This window comes from Spinacia oleracea, chromosome 5 (genome assembly GCF_020520425.1).
Source record: "Spinacia oleracea cultivar Varoflay chromosome 5, BTI_SOV_V1, whole genome shotgun sequence".
Classification (NCBI taxonomy): domain Eukaryota; kingdom Viridiplantae; phylum Streptophyta; class Magnoliopsida; order Caryophyllales; family Amaranthaceae; genus Spinacia; species Spinacia oleracea.
The window spans coordinates 10,520,637-10,537,251 of NC_079491.1; the positions used below are offsets into that span (position 1 = coordinate 10,520,637).

General features: G+C 32.8%; 1 long non-coding RNA gene across 1 annotated transcript; it reads right to left on the bottom strand.

The window, feature by feature from the left end:
- Positions 1-11,575: 11,575 nt before the first annotated feature.
- Positions 11,576-14,534, bottom strand: LOC130461954 (uncharacterized). The gene is made up of 4 exons (XR_008922019.1): positions 13,944-14,534; positions 13,614-13,851; positions 12,890-12,954; positions 11,576-11,870 (listed from the first exon to the last, which is right to left on the bottom strand). It is a non-coding gene; the product is annotated as an uncharacterized lncRNA (long non-coding RNA).
- Positions 14,535-16,615: the final 2,081 nt, after the last annotated feature.

The window sequence follows — 16,615 nt, forward strand, 5'->3', positions numbered from 1 at the left end:
ATAGTATATGTCATTATTAGAAGATTTTGGTAATATTTTAGTCAAATTAATCATATCAATAATAAAAAATATATTTATTCAAAATAGGTAAAATTAACACATTAAGCCTATCGAATATTTAAGTAAATTTATCATATTAAACATACAAAATATATAATACGTATTAGGATAGTTTCAAAATAAATTTTAAACAGAATACGTAGTAGGGAGGAAATTGTATATTAGATTATTAAATGAATATGTTCATGATTTATTAACTATGCAATAACTTTAAAGATAAATATTTCAGTTAAATATTTTATATTAAAAATGGTCGAATAATAATCTTTGGATATCCGTACATGTACGGGACTTAATCCAGTTACTCTATAAAATAAACATAACTAAAAACATTTCTAATAAAAGCAACCCTATTTACTATTTCATTTCCTGGATTACACTAAAAAAAGAGTATCTATTTCATTTTCTGGATTTCAAAATATCAACTTTTTATAATTTTTGCATAAAGAGAATTTAAGATGTAAATGATCAAAGTTGTGCATTGGCATGTGTGCAACTAACAAACGTTGCGAGTATTAAAAGACGGAGGAAGTATCAATTAATTATTGTGGGGAGTGTTTGTAAAAGAAGCAGTAACCCCACTTAAGGGTGTTTTAGGCAAGTTTTCCTTTCAATTCTTAATTTTGTTCATAAATGAAATTTTAATTTCATGTCAAATCTAATTAATTAAAATGCATCTCCGTTCAATTAAGTAGATAAATGAACAGAAATTATAACTAATGCACCTCCTTTCTTGAAGTTGATGGTATCTTAAACCATTTACACATTTGTCTGCAATATTTTCTTCTTTATTTCCCGTACTATTAAACTCAAGAAAAACTAACACTTAAATATTAATTGCGAAAATGATCGACCAATAGTAATTACTCTAAGAGTCTAAGGTGTCACAAGTATTAGACTATAAGAGCTTTAACATAAATGCATGATGCACTATGAGTGTGCAAAAACATTAATAGTTTTAAAATCTCAATTGAAAGGATGTCTAAATAAAGATCCTCGAAGATGTTTATACTATTGTCGATCTCTTATGGTTGTCCTTTAATATATGCGTCAGTGCGTCACAACTATGAGATTTTGCATACACCTATTCAATACATGAGAGGATCATTTTCATCTCCTAAATCAATGGTTGTAAATGAATGGCGGGAAAAAATAGAAAAGTTTTTGAGAATTCTTTTTATTACTAGCCGAGGTGGCAAATCTTGAGACAAAAATCGATGAAAAGAAATGGAGAGCATTCTAACAATTTATGTACCTACTCTTTTATCTTTATAATGCTTGATGATGATAACTATGCACCTTCACCTTGAATGTACCTACTCTTTTATCTTTATAATGCTTGATGATAATAACTATGCACCTTCATGTTGAATCGTAAAATTCAAGTGACAAGTTGAATTTAAGGTAAAACCCTTACAACAAGCACTCCAAATGAATTGATACGAAAATTATAAATCGTTTACTGATGTTGATACGATTATGGTATCTTACATCTCTAAGAAATTACGAGCTTGATCGATTGATAAAAGTGTCTAAAAATTAATAAGTTAACTCGTTAGAACAGACACGGGAGAGACAAGGTTAGAAGCCCACAAATAAAGCCAAAAATAAGATTTCATCATTAAACCAATTGATAGTAGAAAGAGATGCTCGCTTAGATTATATTCGGAAGCTTTTTACTTCATCTTTTTACATAAGATACACAATACTCACGCTTGTACTTAACACAATTTTCTTATTTCCTTTTGAACTGAGGTATCATGAATGTAAAAGTGTATCACTTATCCAAGTTGAACACTAAGCTTAATTACAAGTTGTTATTTATGATCAAAATTTCAAATCGAATACATTTTAACAAAATCACAATAAAAGTATACGTAGTACATCTTAGCATATTTTTCCCCCTTCTCCAATTATATGCATTAGATTGATTTGATGGTTACCGCCAATTTCCAGCCGATCTCTAAATAGATTGATCTAAACATAGGAGTATATAAAATTGACTTAATTTAAACCACAAATAAAGAATATAAAACCATATACGCACAACATACCGCCACGTACGTATATGTGTAGTTGTGTACGAGTATACTTTTGGGCAATACGTACTTCCAAGAGTCAACGCTGTCGAGTATGTTTGGACGTTTGGCACCCACACAATGGCACAGGTTTGCTATCACGTGGCCCACATGTGATCTTCTAGATTTTTTGCTTCCTCTCACTGCCCTTTAAATCAGTGCACCTCAATTGTTGACATGTGTACTGTCTTTAGTCTTTACACTAACATATGAATCCTCAGTTCCTCACTGCCTAATACAAACAAAATGCATCAGTAATTTAGGATGTCAACGCGCCGAGCTGAGCTGAGCTGAGCCGAGTATTTGGCTGTTCGAGGTAGACTTGATAAAAATTTTGCGAGTTCGAGCTCGAGTCGAGCTTAACCGAGCTTTCATTTTTTCTGCTCAAGCTTGGCTCATTTAAGTTTTTCGTTGTTCGAGTTTAGCTCACGAGTAGCTTGTTTAAGTTCAAGCTCGAGTCGAGCCGAGCTATTAGCAGACGAGCCTTAATAAACTAACTTTTAACAAACGACTCTTAATAAACAAACAAGATCGAATTTAAACGATCATATTAATAAGATAAATATTATTTTAAAAAACTATAAAACATAAAAACATAAACTTAAGGGTTTTGAGCTTTAAAAATATTAATATATCCTTGATTGAAGAAATAAGGCCCTGTTCTTTAGAGCTGAACTGAACTGAACTGAACTGAACTGAACTGAACTTAACAGAATATATTACCGAAATAAATAATAAATAATAAATAATAAATAATAAATAATAAATAATAAATAATAAATAATAAATAATAAATAATAAATAATAAATAATAAATAATAAATAATAAATAATAAATAATAAATAATAAATAATAAATAATAAATCATAAATAATAAATATAAATAATAAATAATAAATAATAAATAATAAATAATAAATAATAATAATAATAATAATAATAATAATAAATAATAAATAATAATAATAAATAATAAATAATAAATAATAATAATAAATAATAAATAATAAATAATAAATAATAAATAATAAATAATAAATAATAAATAATAAATAATAAATAATAAATAATAAATAATAATAATAAATAATAAATAATAAATAATAAATAATAAATAATAAATAATAAATAATAAATAATAAATAATAAATAATAAATAATAAATAATAAATAATAAATAATAAATAATAAATAATAAATAATAAATAATAAATAATAAATAATAATAATAATAAATAATAAATAATAAATAATAAATAATAAATAATAAATAATAAATAATAAATAATAAATAATAAATAATAAATAATAAATAATAAATAATAAATAATAAATAATAAATAATAATAATAAATAATAAATAATAAATAATAAATAATAATAATAAATAATAAATAATAAATAATAAATAATAAATAATAAATAATAAATAATAAATAATAAATAACAAATAAATAAATAATAAATAATAATTAATAAAATAATAAGTAATAAATAATAAATAATAATAATAAATGTTAACTAATAACTAAATAATTAATAACTAATAATCCGTAACTAATTAATAAAAATAATAATAAATTATATTAATTATTAATAAATAATTAGTTATAAATAATAATAATAATAAGTAATATAATAATATGAATATGAATATAAATAATAAGTAATATAATAATATAATAATATAAATATAAATATAAATAATAAGTAATACAATATATAAATAATATAAGTAATATTAATGATAATAATAATAATAATAATATTATTATTATTATTATTATTATTATTATTAAGTTAATTTGAATTGAATAAAACTGAATTAAACTGAACTGAACTTAATGCTCCTGAACTGAACTGAACTGAACTGGACTGAACTGAACTTAATGCTCCTGAACTGAACTGAACTGAACTGAATGCTCCTGAATTGAACTGAACTAAACTGAACTGCAAAATAAGTCCCGAAACTGAAATTAAGCAAAAAGAACAGGGCCTAAGAATAGTAAACATATACGGTTTTGGTAGTTTTGGTAGTATACTAGAATTTGGTCAATTTCTTACCCTTAATTTTAGCATAGTTATATGAAAAATATCATAATATATTATTTGTTAATACTTTATTATATTTACAATAGAAACATTTTTTTAGAAATTTAATATAAACGAGCTTTTAAATAAGCTTATAAACGAACATGAGCGAGTTGTTCGCGAGTCTAAACAAGCCGAACAGTAGGTTGTTCGAGAAAGTATCATTTATTAAACGAGCTTAAATTTTTTGTTCAAGCTCGTTTATTTACTAATGAACGAGCTTTGACCGAGCTTTGATCGAGCTTGTTCACGAGCTGTTCGATAGTGTATCGGCTCATTGACATCCCTAGTAATTTCCTTAACCCCGTGGGCCCCAACCCAACTAGGCCCAACCCTAAACTCAAATGCCATGCTCCATTTCGTACCGGTAATTTTTTTTGGGTTGGGCTAGGTCTAGGCTCATATTCATACTTACAAAAGCCCAATTAGAAGTCCTCGATTTCTTTTCGTAGATAAGAGGACGTACCCTACTGAAATAATCGATTTCGGGTCTGTTTGACAAGCACTTTCAATCACCTTAAATAATTAGTTGCTAATAGTATAAGTCACCTTAAATGATTAGGAGTGTTTGGTATGGAGCTGAAATAAAATATAAGATGGATAAATTGACTGATTTTGAAACGTTATCTCAACTAACGTTTGAGTTTCAGCTGCTGAAATTCCCTCTTTTTTTTTTTTCTTTTATAAAAACATGATAATAGTCTAAAATCCTAAATAATTGGAAATATCATAATACAACGCCATATCTCTCTGTGGGTGGGAAAAAAGTTCTCTCCTGTCAACATATCAAACGTATTGGTATATTTCTCTTCCTTCTATTTTTTTTGTTTTGTTTTTTTATTAGTTTTCCTTGAATTTGATTATTGTTTATATTGAGGGTTGGAGTATATAATGTGAAAAAAACACACTTGTAAATTAAGAGAATGAAGAGCGCGCTATGATTTAAAGTTGTGTTTCAGGGGGTGCAATAGTTTTATTTACCAGAGGAATAATGCCACAATGCCACAATGCAATGCTATTTAATGTAGGATGAGGTTTTTACAGAATTTTATGTAATTAGTTTTTTTTTCCTTTCCCAGAGAAATGGGTTGATTAAAGCTATTTCCATTTTCCAGAGTATATACAAATTCTAATGATGGTTAATAATTATATATTGTGATTAGCATCCCAGTGACTTAAATTCTTCAAGGATAGGAGATAGGATTATAGGGTATGTTGATCCGTGATAGAGTGACATCTGAAGAAAATCAGTTAATTGCTACTCCGTATTATGGAGTAATAATGTAAAATGCATCTACTAAGAAACGGAGGATGTAGATATTCGTGTTAGTGACATTATAATTTCATATAACACTATGTTACTAATATTTCAAAAATCAAAATACGTATATTTATTTTATTTGTAGTTTCTCTTACAAAGAAAATAATATAGACGTTAAAGTATGTAGACTATTAAGAATTCCAGGTACTTAAAAAACTAGTTCTACCAAACACATAATACAAACAACTACCTTATCAATTTCAGCACCGCATCAGTTTCAGGTACTACTTTATCAGTATCAGCTATCTTATCAGTTTCAACTCAATTTGAACTAGTGTTGTCAAACAAAGTCTTCAAAGTAGTCAACCAATTTAAGTTAAACAGCGCATGAGCAACTCTCGAGTATAATGCAAATGATAAACTTGATTTTGAGACCCCTAAATCACAAGGTAATTATGTTCCCTACCAACTTATTCTTCGATGATTCCATGTTTTTATGGCTCTTGTAAGTGCTTATTTTTCTTCTTGCTTGATATGCAAAACCTAGTGTTTTGGGCTGTAACCAAACCCTTATAAACGACGTTGAGTTCAATCGCGGATTCAGGATTTTAAATTTTGGGCATAGATTTATTAGAATATGTCATGAATCACTCAAACCTCTTACTGAAACGCACAACCTGTGTATTATGTTGTATTCTGTAACATGTATTCCTCAAGATTAATAAAACATCATTCTATTCCGTCCGTGGACATAACTAACACATTGTTAGTGAAACAATTTAAATCTCTGTGTTTTTTTTTTTATTTACGTTCTTTTGTAATTTTTTGATTCCGTATATATAGGCATTGTTTATGATACTTGAAGTTGTAGGTAATCGTAATCATAATGCCGACTGTTAGACAGTAGTCTTCACTTTGTTAGTGTGAAAGATTCCCCCACATGGAAGAAATATGATGTTTTTCATATCTTTAAATATACCCATGTGCTTCATATATTGAATATATATATATGATGGCTTGAGTTAATGGGCCAAGTGGAGTATTGGACTTGGTGTGCTAGTATTGAGTTGGTAATATGTCTATATATTGTTAATCAAGACTTAACGTTAATTAATATTTCGGTTATTAATTAATTAATTATTTTAATGCTAATTACGTTTTTCATATTTCTCACAAAAGTCAGTTTTCTTCCAAAAACTGGTTCATGAGAATGGACGATCTTGCTATATTATGTTCATATGATTAGGAAATCGTGGAGGTAGATTAACTTTGAATCCCATCAACAATATAATGGGGGCTAATATTATACTAAGGACAAAAATTAACTCATCCTAATCTAGTTTTTGTATTTTTATTTTCATAATTCAAAGTATAGTTTATAACACCGACAATCAACATTCCAAGTTTAAGTTTGAGTATTATACAAAAGAAATAAGTTGTAGGTAATACAATTATCAATGCATTTTTAAATTCCAAAAAGAGAGGCATTTATTCATTTAAATTCTAGTACTACTCCGTTTATATTATTTCTGTTGCATACAAACGTGGATGTTTCTTGGTGGTAAATAAATGGGACCATTTGGGCCTAAACTTAGTTGTCTTGCGTCCTCTTAGCCAATCAAATATTTTTGTGATTGAATTATGTTCCCCAATTTTTTTTAAATAACCTTAATTAACGAAAAACCATTTTACATTGCTTAAAAACTACGAGTATCTTTAAAAGCAGACTCACGGTTGCATGTTGGGTTAGAGTAGTCTCTTATGTGGTGAGTTTTTGTTGTTTGGACTTCGGAATTATCCCACATTGATAGAATGAAGATCGAAGGAGTTGTTTAAATTAGTAGACCCACATTTTATATTTGAATTGAAGTGGACCTACTGGTTGGGCTTGTGGGTGCTTTGGGTTTGGGAGTGCTTTAATTAAGAGTATTAGTGAATATTTAATTATGTTTTTTGGTTAATCACGTAAGTAAAGGTTAATTAACTTCGTAATCTCATTTTTTATTTTGAACAGTTACGTTGTTTCAAGTCAGTTTCTCTGGCTATTTATATTCCTAACAGTTTCTCATTAATCAAGATTAGCACGAGCGTGAGATTTAATTAAGAGTATTAATTAATATTTAATTACGTTTTTTGGTTAATCACGTAAGTAGAGGTTAATTAACTTCCTCTTAATCTTATCTTTTATTTTGAACAGTTACGTTGTTTCAAGTCAGTTTCTCTGGCTATTTATATTTCTAACTGTTCTCATTATTCTTTATCTTCTTCTCTTCCTCTCTATCTCAAAAACTACTTTTACGTTCATATGGATATGGAGATTATTACTTTACTACAATTAATCCCTATTTAGAAAAATCTTGGAAGTATCTTAGCAGGTAACCCATAGCAAGAAATTGTGAGAGCTAATATTACTTTAAGTACAGTGATAATCACGGCCCTAATTTTTCATCCCGTATATTTATTTCTAACATGTTGTCTAAAAGTCTTGTGTATAACATACACTACATTATACAATGATCTGTAAGCAATACTCTTCCTAACACGTCCAAAAACATTAGTCGTTTTTTTAACATAGGATAAGTATAAACCGAAAAAGGAAAATGCACTAATAAACAAAAACTAACGCTGCAAGAATTTGTATGTTTAACGACAACCTAATTACGACGGGTCAAAAATACCGTCGCAAAAGTCTTTTGTGACGGGGCTAGCAACCAAATACAGACGGGAATAAACGTCGCAAATGTCTTTATAACGGGTTAACGACGGGATTTTCCATTAACGACAACCCCTTTTTATGACGGGTTCTCGACAGGAAATCCCGTCATTAATTATCGATTATTAGTCTTAGTAACGGGATTTCCCGTCGTTAATGGTACCATTTTTTATAATATAATAAACAAAAATCAAGAAATTTAACCAGGCTCCGGTTGCGACATAGTAGAAACGACCCCATCAGATTTTTAAGTTTATAAATTAAGTCTTTAAATAATCGAATTTAGGCATTTTGAAATAAAGCAAAAAAGTTTTATGCCGACACAAGAGAAAACAAATTACTCGTATATGATGTTCATGCTTCTATTGCGATATTCGTACTTTAGGTCACGTACAACAAATATGAACATAAAAAAAAACTTGTTAAAACAATAAATTGACGAGAAAGTTTTGATAGGCTTGTAATAATTGTTGAGATGTTTAAGTCAATTGCTTTGGTAAGATAACTAATGGGGAAACACTAGTTATAAATATTATGCGGACCATTATTATTATTATTATTATTATTATTATTATTATTATTAAGTAATAAGTAATGACAAAGACAATATGATGACCACAACTATTATATTTATTCATAATATGATTGAGATCATTTTAGAATAGCTTAACTTATATACGTGGATATATATATCAAACTTATGTCCCTTTAAATCTTTCATAATAAATCATTAATCAATACCACTTAATGCTGGAATCAATGAGCTATGGTCTATAATGTATAATTTATATAGCTTGATATACTAGAACATTCCTTTACTTAATTAGTCTAATATAATATTTTACTATAATATAGTGTAAAAATATGATTAACTACAATCTTATCTTGTCTGTTGGTTTAGTAGTGATTGAGGCTTAACTTGGTAGGGAGGACCCGTGTTTGATCATCCGCAACAACAATTGCGAGGGGACTGCAACCTATCCACCCAAAACTTGCCCTGAATCCGGATTAGCCCTAAGGGTGAACCGTTTGGTAACACCAAAAAAAGAAATACACGATCTTAACTGTTAAGGTTATGCTCTACTCGAATGATTAATTTTCAATTATTTGAACTACATATGAGTGGAAATGAGGTGTACCGTGTACGTAATAAGGCTCAGTAATAGCCTAGTCGGTAAAGTCTAGCTTGAGGGGTGATATCCAAGATTTGGGATTGAATCCATTCTACTTCATTTGTTGCCTTACCCTTTGTGGCTCTAAAAAACATAATAGGGCCTTAATCTCTTTTTTCATATAAACTCAATAGGCTAGCACAAAAACCCATACAACAGAAGAAATTGACAACATAAACTGTTAGGTTATGATACATATGACATTACATAGATCATGCGGAAACAACCATTAACCCAGGAAACATATTATTTACACATAATCATTTAGCATAGTTTAGATGCATACTCTTTGTTGCGTGCCTTCCCTAGCTGCGCCCGAACCGAACAAGAACAAGTCTTTTAGGACTCCAAGTGTCGTCCCTCCGTAGAAAGTCCACAGCACGTCCGGATCCGCCTTAAGATTGACCAACTAGAATCGCCCTTAAGGTACTCAGAAAATTCGGCACTTTTGGGGCAAGATGGGTGTTTGAATTTTCTCTCAAAAAACTCACTTTTGAATACTTTGAAACTTGTATATAAATTATGACCCCTAGGCCTTTATTTATAGAGTTATGGAAAAGGAATCGTAATCCTAGTAGGATGCGAATTAATTGGAATTAGAATTCTACATGAATTCTACTTAATCAATTTATCCAATAGGAATAGACATTTAATCATACACTGACTCTTGCAGATTCAGGAATCTCGCATGAGCTCAAACTCACACACACACGGCAGCCACAAGGGCTGCCCACGCATGCGAGCAGCAGCCCACGCAGCGCGGCCCACGCATGCGTGGCCTTGTGCGCGCTGGGCTGTGGCGTGCGTGCTTGCTGGGCGATGGCCTGGCTTCGTGCTGGGCCTTCGTCCGGCAGGCCTCGTCCGATGCTAATTCGTACGATACGCTTCCGATTAAAATTCCATTTCCGGAATCTATTTCCGATACGAACAATATTCAATATTTCCGATTCCGGAATCAATTTCCGTTTCGAACAAATATTTAATATTTCCGTTTCCGGAATTATTTTCCGATTCCGGTAATATTTCCGATTCTGACAATATTTCCGTTTCCGGCAATATTTCCGATTCTGGTAATATTTCCATTTCCAACAATATTTTCCGATACGTACCATGTTTCCGTTTCCGGCAACATCTACGACTTGGATAATATTCATATTTCCGATACGATCCATATTTCCGTTTCCGGCAATATCATCGTTTCCGGAGTATTCATTTCTTGCCTGTGACGATCTCAGCTCCCACTGAAACCAAGATCCGTCGGTTCCGAATATTCATAGATGGAGTATTTAATGCCATTAAATACTTGATCCGTTTACGTACTATTTGTGTGACCCTACGGGTTCAGTCAAGAGTAAGCTGTGGATTAATATCATTAATTCCACTTGAACTGAAGCGGCCTCTAGCTAGGCATTCAGCTCACTTGATCTCACTGAATTATTAACTTGTTAATTAATACTGAACCGCATTTATTAGACTTAACATAGAATGCATACTTGGACCAAGGGCATTATTTCCTTCAGTCTCCCACTTGTCCTTAGGGACAAGTGTGCATTTCCTAATTCCTTTGTCGCTCGATGCTTGCTCTTGAACATAAGGTAAGAGTTGTCATCCTTATTATGTCCAGAGGTGTTCCTCGGTTTCAGAGTTCAACTGATCAAATAAACAGATAATCATAGCCTATGATTCATCCGAGCACGGCCATGCATTTCACAGTTTCTAGCTCTCCGAGTGGCCTTGTACAACTTTTAAGCATCTCATCCCGATTTATGGGAGGACAATCCCAATCTTGCGATCTTGAGATTAGACTTCGTTTGATAGGTGATTACCTGAGCGTTGCCTTTATAGCCTCCTTTTACGGTGCGACGGTTGGTCAACGTCAAAGCAACCAGTTCTCAAACAAGTAATCTCAAATCACTCATGTATTGAGGATTTAGTGTCTAATAATTTAATGAAATTTACTTATGACAGATTTTCATCTCTTACAGTAAAGTTTCATAGGTCTTGTCCGATACTAGTCTTCCCAAAGTAAGTATCTATGCAAATGATTATGACATTGCCATGTCCACATAGTTCAAGAAACAGAACTACTAGTCATCTTGCATTCTAATCGTCTAACGTTTTCTATGCGTCCAATTTTATAGAAAACTCCTGTAACACCCCGACAATTCTCTCTTTTCTAAAATAACCTTTTAATATAAAATATAGAGAATTATCAAGGCATTATCGCCCGTGTGAAAACGTAACGGCTTATTCAGAATTTTGCAGCGGAAAACATAAAACTAATTTGAGGTTTATAAGTAATTGATTACAGGTTTAATCCCAAAAACCAATAAACGAAAATAAGGAAATACGAATAGTACGACAAGTTTCAAATCCAAGTTAACAAATTGAATCACTTAACTAAACAAATAGAACTACAAGCTCTCTAATCCCGATCCCAATGATGCATCATCTTCAAACCTGTAGATGGGCAACGCTTATTGATCCTTAGAGACTGCTCACCAAAGATGGGTCATCACAGGATCAATAAGGCATAGCCATGATCAACACACACAAACAAAGCACGTAATCAGCAAAGCTGAGTACTACATACTAAAACAACAACAATCCTAGCATGATACTATCAAACCAACAACCCTAACATGATACTACTAAGTATAAGTAAGGACAGACAAAACATAATAAATTGACGATTATACTTGACTAGACTAAGCTAGGCTTAATAACCATAACATTATTTTAGTTGAAATAGACAATGGACCGAGTTGACCATCCAGAAGTCTTCACTAAGGAAGACGAGGTACGGGCGCGACTCCGTGACCTCAGTGACCTGCGATATCGAGGAACGTTTAAATAAAAATAGGACACGGTGATCAATCCGGTCCCAGAAAAGGCCATGGGCTACCACCATGAACCCCAACTCCTGTTTGTCCGTCACTTCAGACGTGCACAGTCTAAAGCTATTGCTATTCAGTTTCACTTTACATGATTTACAAATTGGGATTCCGTTATGACTCGACCATTACATAAGCCAGACAATTCACATTTGTTCACAACTGTTTTTATCTTGGAATTAAGTAAGTGATCATAAAAGCATCAATCAAGACTCATTCCAACTTAACCCAACCTTTCCTTTAACCATGAGCAACCCTGTATATGGGCATAAAGTTTCAACCTACTAAACAAGGTCCTCCGCCCTTATAAAGTAGTGAAAAGATAGAGAGGGAACAACAACCAATTGATCCAACCCAATCATATAGAATAATCTAGTGTTCCCAACCAACATGTTTGTATCAAACATCCATACTAACATGTCACAGTTCTTATAGTGCAAAATAAGTTCAATAAGTTTGTCCAACAGTATTAAACATGCACATTCAATATAACCCAGTTCGTCCATAATATCAACATCACCAAGTTCCACAATAATATTAACATAACCAAGTTCAACAACAAGATTCAACATGGTTTCAACAATTAGCACACATTCCAGGCACACAGGTATGTACGTACCTTGTGTAAACAAACTGATAGGCCACCTTAACACTTTCAAAAGTCGCCTAGAGAGAATTCTCCGCCTAAAACAACCAATAAGTAATACCAATCAATTTCTAATCATTGGTAACCATAATAAAGCATTCTAAATGTATCCTAAACATATTTAGAACATTCCCCAATATCGAAACTTAATTAATTAACTTCCTAGAATAGTGATTAATTCCCTAACGATCCCTAATTATCATAAACTCCAACAAACGTTCCTTTCTAATTTTCCAGCAATATTAAATAATTCAAAACTTGCTCAAAATATATTCAACATCCTTAAGATCATAAAAAAATAATAACTTTAATAGGTATAATCATTCTATTATGATTTTAAACATAATAAAACCTTAAAAATTCATGCTTTAATAGTTTAAAATACTTATTTAACCAAATTAATAAATCTGGAAATTAAATTTGTTACTTAAACATAATATGAAATCTGAAAATATACTTTAATCATAATAACTTGTAATTTATATTCAATAAACACGAATTAAATCACTAAACTAATTTAAAACCCTAACTTACATATTAATCAACCAAAACTGAAATTAATTAATTTACAATATCAATATCAAATCTGAAAATTGTAATTTAACTATAAAGATTAATAATTTAATTCAAGAAACTTAAATTAAAATCAATAAACTTAAATCAAAATATTTAAATAACTTAGGGTTTAAGAAATAACCAAAAGGAGAGGAGGAGAGAGACTGCCGGCGAGCAGGGGCACGACAGCGGTGGCGCAGGCTGGGCGGCGACGCGACTGGGCGGCGCGATTAGTGTTGGTGGTCGCGGGTGATTGAGCAAGCAAGAAGCAGGAACGTTGAAGGTGGCTGCAATCTCGTGCGAGCCAAGGAAGGAGGAAGGAGGGAGATCGACTGGGCAGGGCCGCAGCGGCGGTGCAAGCGGTGCTGCGGGTGGTGGTGCTGGACCGACGACCAAGCAAAACGTGGTGAGGAGGAGCGAAAAACAAGAAGAACAAAAGGAAAACTAACGAGAAGAGGGAGGAGGAGAGTACCGGACGTCGAAGGGCGACGGTGGCGCGGCAGCTGGTGCGGCGGCTGGTGCGGTGGCTGGAGAGGGATGAGAGGGTTTGTGAGTTTGTGTGCTTTGAGAGTTTCACGTGAAAGGAGAGAGCAATACGTGAGACTTCATGAGGGTTTGAGAGGAGAGAGAAAACAATAGTGAGTAAACTTTTGGGGTTAGTTGGGGCTTAGATATTTTATGGGCTAGGAATCTAATTGGGCTAGGATTAGTATTTAGTTTTAGAATTTGAATTCAACACTGCTTAGGATTGTTTCCTAATTTCAATCGAACGGAATTTCATAATTCAAATTCGTTTTAACTTAAAATTCTAAAATCATTTTCGATTTCGTAAATCGTTGAAAATATTAAAATGTAATAAATAAATATACGTTAATTATATATTTATTACTAAAGTTCATAAATTCTATTTAAATATAAATAATATACGTTAAAATATATTAATAAAATTTATAAATTTACGGGGGATTACAATCTACCCCTCTTAAAAGAAGTTTCGTCCCGAAACTTGACACGAAATTTCCCACATTTTCCCCAAAAGTTTTTAACTTATTCTTACTAGAGGAGTACTTGTGCCACCTATGTGCACTCTTTTGCCGGCTAAGAGTTACTTGCAATACCCAAGAACACAATTTTCTTATGTGGAGAATCTATTTACTTGCATCAACATGTAAAGGTTGCTAAAATAAGCATGAAATGCATAAAATATCATAAAAATAGGTAAAAAGTGCGAATTTCTATCGCATTCTACCCCCCTTAAAGAAAACGAGTTACGCCCTCGTAACTCACCTTAGAAAATAACTCTGGATACTTGATCTTCATTTCAGCTTCGGCTTCCCACGTTGCCTCTTCATACTCGTGGTTCGACCAAAGCACTTTCACTATGCTGACGTCCTTATTGCGTGTACTACGCACTTTTCTGTCAAGGATTTTCACAGGCTTTTCTTCGTATGTGAGGCTACTATCAATCTGAATTCTCTCAGGCTCTAAGATATGACGCTCATCAGGGATATAGCGCTTTAGTTGGGAAATGTGAAATACGTCGTGCATCTTTTCGAACTCCATTGGCAAGGCTAACTTGTATGCTACTTTCCCTATTCGTTGCAGAATCTCATATGGGCCTACATACTTGGCACTTAGCTTGCCCTTTTTCCCAAATCTCATCACACCCTTGGTTGGTGATACTTTCAAGAACACTTTATCACCTACTGCAAATTCGTCATCTCTTCTTTTCAAATCCGCATAACTCTTTTGCCTATCCTGGGCAGCTTGAATTCTAGCCTGAATCATTTTTACATTCCTGACAGTCTCCTCAATGAATTCCGTTCCCAAGACTATATTCTCACTGAAATCATTCCAGCAGGTGGGACTTCTACACTTTCTCCCATATAGTGCCTCAAAAGGTGCCATCTTAATGCTTGCATGGTAGCTATTGTTGTATGAAAATTCGATCAAGTCTAGATGGTCTTCCCAACTACCCTTAAAGTCAATCGCACAAGCCCTCAACATATCTTCCATAGTCTGGTTAGTTCTCTCAGTCTGACCATCGGTTGCAGGGTGGAAAGCAGTGCTCATTTTCAAAGTTGTCCCAAGGTTCAACTGGACCTTTTGCCAAAATTTCGAGAGGAATCTTGAATCACGGTCTGAGATAATATCGGTTGGGACCCCATGCAACCTCACTACATGCTTAATGTATGTCCTTGCAAGCTGTTTCTTTTTCCAAGTCTCTTTAATCGGAATAAACACGGCTGATTTTGTTAGACGATCCACAATCACCCAAATGGTATCATTTCCGTTCTTTGATCTAGGCAAGGCAGTAACAAAATCCATCGAAATGGAATCCCACTTCCATCCAGGCACTTCTAAAGGTTGAACTTTCCCCATGGGTCTTTTGTGGTCTATTTTGACTTTCTGACAGGTTAGGCATCTAGACACAAACTCGGCAACTTCCCGTTTCATATTAGGCCACCAATAGATTTGCTTCAGGTCTTTGTACAACTTGTCACCCCCAGGGTGCACAGAATATGGAGTATTATGCCCCTCGTCCATAAGACGTCTCTTGAGTTCTTCACACTTTTGTGGTACGCACCATCTCCCTTTGAACCTCAAACTACCATCTTCATGAATCTTGAAATCCACTTCTTTCCCTTGACCCATCTTTTCTTTGATTCTCTCTAGGCACTCATCCCCAGCTTGACTTTCTCTAATCTCCTCGAATATAGGCAACCCCAATGATAATGCGCTCAGTTTTGCTTTGGTTTCCCCAGGGTTTACTATTTCCAGGCTAAGTCTCTGCATGTCTCGACACAACTCTTCAGGCACTACCAAGACATTCATACTATGGCTAGATTTTCTACTCAATGCATCGGCGACTACGTTTGCTTTCCCCTCATGGTACTGGATGTTCAAATCGTAGTCCTTGATCAACTCTAACCATCTTCTTTGTCTCATGTTCAGATCTTTCTGGGTGAAAATGTATTTTAGGCTTTTGTGGTCTGTGAAGATCTTACATGTTGCCCCATAGAGGTAATGTCTCCAAATTTTCAAAGCGAAAACAATCGCAGCTAGCTCTAGATCGTGGGTAGGGTAATTAGCCTCATATGGTTTTAATTGACGCGACGCATACGCAATCACCTTCCCATTTTG